This window comes from Leopardus geoffroyi, chromosome D3, assembly GCF_018350155.1.
Source record: "Leopardus geoffroyi isolate Oge1 chromosome D3, O.geoffroyi_Oge1_pat1.0, whole genome shotgun sequence".
NCBI classification, from domain to species: domain Eukaryota; kingdom Metazoa; phylum Chordata; class Mammalia; order Carnivora; family Felidae; genus Leopardus; species Leopardus geoffroyi.
In genome coordinates, this window is record NC_059339.1 from 70,377,022 (window position 1) to 70,384,051 (window position 7,030).

Sequence of the window (7,030 nt, forward strand, 5' to 3'; positions counted from 1 at the left end):
GGAGACACAGAATCCGAAGAAGGCTCCAGGTTCTGAGTTGCCAGCACAGAGCCCAACGCGGGGCTCGAACTCACAGACTGCGAGATCATGACCTGAGCCGAGGTCAGACGCTCAACCGACTGAGTCACCCAGGTGCCCCTATCTGTGTGGTATTTTTAAAAACCTGTTGATTTATTTATTTTTGAGAGACACAGAGAGAGAGTGTGCACAAGCCAGGGAGGGGCAGAGAGAGAGAGACACACACACAGAATCCGAAGCAGGCTCCAGCTTCCGAGCTGTCTGCTCAGAGCCTGACATGGGGCTCGAACCCACAAACTATGAGATCATGACCCGAGCTGAAGTCGGATGCTTAACAGACTGAGCCACCCAGGCACCCCTCGTCTTTTTATTTAGTTTAAATTTTACTTTATTTTTTAAATGTATACTCGGAGATGTATTCTTCTCCCTTGTCCCCCAGCAACCACTTTTGTTAGCTTCTTGTGTGTTCTTCCATATTTCCTTTAATTTTTTTAATATTTATTTTTGAGAGAGAGACTGGGAGTCAGGGAGGGGCAGAGAGAGAGACTCCCAAGCAGGCTCAGCACTATCAGCGTGAAGCCTGATGTGGGGCTCAGACTCACAAAACGTGAGATCGTGACCTGAGCCATAAGTGAGATGCTCACGACTGAGCCACCCAGGCGCCCCTCATATCCTCTTGATGGAAATCCAAGCAAGCCTGAATAAGATTCTTTCCAGCCTCATTCCACCATAAAAGTAGCATTCTAAACGCATTGTTTCTGCTCCTGGTTTTCACCCAGCGATCTTTCCGTATTCGTGCATGGTACTTTTTCCGTAAACAAACCGAGGGGAAAAACAAATGAGCAAACGGAAGTGTGAATGTTGTGACTGTGAACCCAGCAAGGAAATGAGGATTCTGCATGTACAGCTCACCTGGTTGGTCGAAGCGCAGGCCACCTCCCTCCACTGCAGAGCTTTGTCCCCACTCGTCTCCCAGCGAGATGAAGGGCTCACATCCTTTGCCCTTTTACCCGGCAAGCATCACTCTCCAGTCCAGGCAATGGGGCAAACATGTGTCTCCATGTTGTTTCATCAGTTTTGGGGGCTCGATGTGAATGGGCTTTGCCAGCCGCTGGGGGCACGAACCTGCCATGCCCTTGTCACAACAACTGTGGGGGAGCCGAGAGGAGCCCAGGCTCCAGGGGCCACCCCGTTCCAGTCAGGCTGCGGACCCCACAAGGGCAAGCCTCGTCTGGGACCCTGCTTCACCTGTTCTGAAAGCGGCAGGCGTCTGGGTGTGGCTGGCCCCACCTCCTGGAGACAAGACTGCACTCCGGGGCCCTGAGGGTGGGATGTCCTCAGGAACAGAGGATGGCCTGAGAGTCGAGAAGGTGGCAGAAATGCCAAGCCGAACATCTCACCAGGGGTGACTGCCCTCAGTCCGGCTTAATTTGTGTCTTTCTCCTTCCTCTGCCTGGATGTGGCTCTTGAGGAAAGCTGGGGGGAGGCTGAGTATCGAATTTTGGTCCCACCTGTGGTACATTATCTGTCCTTGGGGCAGAAGAACCAACAAATGGCCAACAAATGGTGACCTGGCCCTGTAGCATTAGAGCTGGAAAGCCCCAGACCTCAGACACCCTGGGCCTCGGGGCCCCCACTCCAGAGCCAACTCTTTGCATCTGGAGGATGGTCACCTCTCAGGGCCTCAGTCTCCTCATGGGAAATGGCTAGAATGGCCACCTCCCCTTTTGTCATGGGGTGCAGCAGAAACAAATAGATCAGACGGCAAACCCAAGTGCCCCTGGTGAGGAGGGAGGTGCGTGGGGGGAGCAGCTGAGGAGAAAAGGGTTTTTTCGCAGAGACGCCCAGTCTTCTTGGCGTAGCTCTGATTTCTTTGCCTTTTGATCAAAAGAGGGATGGAAACCATTTCACTCTCCTCTTACCTCTGCTCTGAGAAAAGCCGGACATGTAGCTGATTACGGCTGTGAGCCACTGCAGGACCCTGTGGGGGGACAGGCAGAGAGAGGGCTGCGGGGCTGGGGGCGCGAAGCCACATCCAAGGGGCAGCAGCTGCTGAGCGCCAGGCAGGAAACAAGGCTCCGGTCCCCAGAGCTAAGTTTCCAGGAGAATTGGAACCCATTTTTTTTTACTGACATTTCCTCATGTTGAAACGTTGGCAAATGATTCAAAAAACTGTTAAGACGCCGCGAGCCAATCAAAACAGGTCTGAGGGCCAGATTTCAGCCTCAGTCTGCCAGTTTGCTGACCTCAGACCCAGGCCTCTTCAGGGCCGCGTGCTGTCTGAGGGCGCACAGCCAGCCATTTCCGCCAGGGGACAGGGCCCGCGGACCTGCCCCCCCCACCCCCCTCACCCCCCTCACCCCAGGCTGGCATTCAGCTGTGAGACATTGGAATACTTCGTTTTGAGGCAGAAATGCACGAGGGATATTCGGGGAGTTTGGCACCTGTCCTTGTTTCACAGGAGCAGTTTGAAATCACATGCATGCTCTGCAGCGACACCGGGTGACCCCGGCCAAACCGATCACTTCTCACTGGGCCTTGGTTTCATCGTCGGTAAAACCGAAGGGGTCCAACGAGACGCTCATCCAGGTCAAAATTTCCTTGGCTCCAGGACCAATGTTTTGTGTGGTGGGGTGGAATTTTCGTAACGTGATATTATATATATTTTTAAAGGTTATTTATTTTGAGTGAATGAGAGAGTGGGGAGGGGCAGAGGGAGAGAGAGAGAATCCTAAGCAGGCTCTGAGCCAACAGCATGGAGCCAGATATGGGGCTCGAACCCATAAACTGTGACATCATGACCTGAGCCAAACCCAAGAGTCTGAGGCTTAACCGACTGTCATCCAGGCCCCCCTGAAAATTTTAAACGTAAAATTGAAAAATGTTACATCTGAGGCTCACATCACATTTCTGTTGGACAGTGTGGCCTTAGAGACCCTGCTAAAACTGTGAGTGAAGTTATTGCATTTTAATATCACATTAGGAGGGCCACCTGGGTGGCTCAGTCTGTTGAGTGTCCGACTTGGGCTCAGGTCATGATCTCACAGTTTGTGGGTTTGAGCCCTGCATCAGGCTTCCTGCTGACAGCATGGAGCCTGCTTGGGATTTCCTCTCTCTCCCTCTCTCTCTGCCCCTCCCCTGCTCACTCGTTCTCTCAAAATAAATAAATAAACTTAAAAAAATTTACAAAAAAATTTTCTAGTAGTCACATTAAGAAATAAAAAGAAATAGGGGCACCTGGGTGGCTCAGTCAGTTAAACATCTGACTTCGGCTCAGGTCATGAGCTCACAGTTCCATGAGTTTGAGTCCTGCGTCGGGCTCTGTGCTGACAGCTCAGAGCCTGGAGCCTGCTTTGGGTTCTGTGTCTCCCTCTCTCTCTACCCCTCCCTCATTAGTACTCTGTCTCTCTCTCAAAAATAAACAAACATTAAAAAAAAATTTTAGGAAGAAATGAAAAGAAATAGATGAAATTAATTTTAACAATACATTGGATCTAATGCCGTATAAAAATATCATCAGGGGGCATCTGACTTTAGCTCAGGTCATGATCTCATGGTTTGTGAGTTTGAGCCCTACATCGGGCTCTGTGCTGTCACTGCAGGGACTGCTTTGGACCTTCTGTCCCTCTCTCTCTCTGCCCCTCTCCTGCTGGTTCTCTCTTTCTCAAAATAAATAAACATTAAAATAAAATATTATCAGTTTAACTGGAATCAATTTAATTTTTAATTTTTAATATTAATTTGTTTAATGTTTATTTTTGAGAGAGAGAGAGAGAGAGAGAGAGAGTGGGGAAAGGACTGAGACAGAGAGAGAAAGTTCCAAGCAGGCTCCCCTCTGTCAGCACAGAGCCCAGTGTGGGGCTCTAACTCACGAACCATGAGAGCATGATCTGAGCAGAAGTCAGACACTTAACTGAGCCACCCAGCTGCCCGTATTTTATTTTATTTATTTACTTTTAAATATTTATTTATTTTGTGACAGAGAGCATGAGCAGGGGGACGGGGGGGGGGGGGGGGAGAAGCAGAGAGAGGAGAGAGAGAGAATCCCAAACAGGCTCCATCACATCAGCGGGGCTTGACCCCACAAACTACAAGATCACGACCTGAGAGGGAGAGAGAAAATCGTAAGCGGGCCCCACACTCCGTGCGGAGCCCCATGTGGGACTTGATCCCCCTACCCTGCGCTGAAATCAAGAGTCAGACGCTCAATCAACTGAGCCACCCAGGCGCCCCCACGTGAATTCAATCGTAAAACTATTACTCAGGTATTTTTTATTATTGAAAACCCAGTGCATAGTTTGCACTTCAGCACATGTGGCTGGTGCCCATCAGGTTGGACAGCACAGCTCCAAGGCCGGAAGTGACAACCATTCCCACATTCCCAAGTGAGAGGCCGGGTCCCCCAAGGGGGAGTGACAATTCTGCCTTTCACCTGGTGCACAAGAGCGGTGCTTTATCTTCCTTTCCCTGCACCCAAATTTTCTTTCCACTGAAAACACGTCTTCCTAGCGGAGGGGGGCCGCACCGTGTTCGGCTTGCCTGACACGCACTGCTCTCCGACCCAGGCGATCTGATGCGTCTGCTTCCACCCCTCAGCCGCCCGCCCTGGGGGTGCTTCTGAGTAGGCGAGACCTGCATGGGAGACCTGAAGAAGCCACTCTGGGGTCACAGCTGCCCACCACCTTTGAGAGACGGGGTGGGGGGGGGAACATCCCCTGTGTGCTTACCTCCCCCTGAAGGAGCCAGAGGCAGATACCAGCCCAGGCTCCCAGCCTGCAGCAGCCAAGGTGGGTGGGGGGGTGGGGGGTGGAGGAGGAGAGGTGGGTGGTGGGAGGGGTGGGGCGAGGGGGGAAGCTTGAACTGGAGATGAAGTTTGGAAGTCCTAGATGACTGAACTGGGGCTATTTTTGTTTCTAGAAGCAATTGGAGGATTTGTCTTGAAATATCCCAGCACACACACACAAAGTGTGTGTGTGCTGGGGGAGAATGGGGACGGATGAAACAAGAAAGACCGTTCATAACTGTTGAAGCGGAGTGACTGGCTACGTGGGGTTCATTGCAGCACTTGTACAGACGGTGGTTGTGTGTGAAAATTTCCACAATGAACGTTTTTTGTTTTTTTTTTTAAACATTTATTTATTTTTGAGACAGAGAGAGACAGAGCATGAACAGGGGAGGGGCAGAGAGAGAGGGAGACACAGAATCCGAAGCAGGCTCCAGGCTCTGAGCGGTCAGCACAGAGCCCGACGCGGGGCTCGAACCCACGGACCGCGAGATCATGACCTGAGCCGAAGTCGGACGCTTAACCGACCAAGCCACCCAGGCGCCCCCACAATGAACGTTTTAAAAAACCGTTTAAATGGGGAGTGGACGGGAGAGGCACAGAACCTGCCAGAGACTCACTCCTGCGCAGAATCAGAGCTAGCCCCACAGAACAGGGTTCGGTGGGTAAATTATGGGCAGAAATGGTAAAACAAGGAGACCCTCTAGTCCGATGCACCGTTGGTTTTTGCCGGTGGGTGTATACGCTCCCATCTGCCAGCTTTCCCCTGCCTCATTCCTTGGGATGCGCCTTGTTGCTGACTTCCCCAGCGCGGCTTTTCTTGGTGATTTGATGACACAGTGGCTTCTTGTGACAGACACCTAGATGGATGTTCCCGAAGCGCAGAGGCCCTCGGAGCGTGGAAGGACGACCTCTGGGAAGATATTGAGCACAACAGGGGCCATTAGTCACCAAGGATCATTTGACATTTTGAAATGAACTCATGGTCTCTCATAAATAAGCCCAAACACTGAATCATGCCTGGGGCAGGGCGGCCGTGGCTGGGGGTTGGGAGGTCCCCACACTTCCGCGTGAAGTGCTGTGGGACGCATTGTATAATGTCTAAATGTGCGTAACGTGAGCAGAGGGAGTGAGGGGGTCCTTGCGGGTCTCCTTGAGGCCCACTGTTCCAAGCCACAGCCCCCGGTGGCTCCCGGGGCAGGCAGGTGGATAGTTGTAGTCACTATCCGCATTGGTGACCAGCCTTTCCTGGCTCCTGTGCATGAACTTAGCCCTCAAGATTGGGACCCGGGCCGCTGGGCCCGTCCGGCTGCCCTTTCTCAGGCCTGGAAGGTCCTCAGGCCAGAAAAGCCGTCATTCATGTTGAGTCCATATCTGAAGGTCACAGCTGAGGCCCCCATGGGCTTCTCTGCCTCTCTGAGAAACAAGACTTTCATTATGGTTTTAACTTTTCCCCCTGAGTAATTAGCGAATCCATTTCGAAGACTTCCAGGGTGCGAGGCATCGTTCAGTACTTGTGTGAATTATTCAACCCTCCCCGCAACCCTGAGAGGAGGGGATTATGGCTTCCCTGCCGCATACGGAGATGAGAAAGCGGAGGGGAGGCTTGCAGCAGTTGCTGCCAAGTGACCTAAGGACACACAGCGAGCGATGGTGACCAGATTCAGCCCAGCACCCACTGCGTGATCCCGCCTCCCAGGGAGCGGCAGGAAACCAGGCTCATTGTGCACACAAATCGAAAAGGACCTGACTCAAGGAAGGCTCTGGGGTGGCGTTCCCCTCTGAGGTCCTGGAAAAGGACCGCATTTCCCGAGCCATGCAGCTGTGTGACGGTCCAGTATGTCATGGTGACAAGGCTCCCTTGCCAAGCAGGGGTTCTTGGGTGACCCCAAGGAGAATAATTGATGAAGAAGAATTTGTGATGGGGTCACATGTTCCTTTTGAAGTGCAGGAGAGTCGTTTTCTGGGCTAACCTGCCCTCCACCCAGCTGGCTGCGCCCATCAGGTGACAGACACCTAGACGGATGTTCCCGAAGTACAGAGGCCCTCGGAGCATGGAAGGATGACCTCTGTGAAGACATTGAGCAGTGTGCTTGCTCAATTGTTCAGTGGTCCTGCAGAAACCATCTGAAGAAATGAACTAACAATGCTCAGAGTTCATACAGTGCTTTCCTTACGTGATTTGTTTCTCTCTCCCCATAACATGGCAGCCGTACTTTAGACCCATTA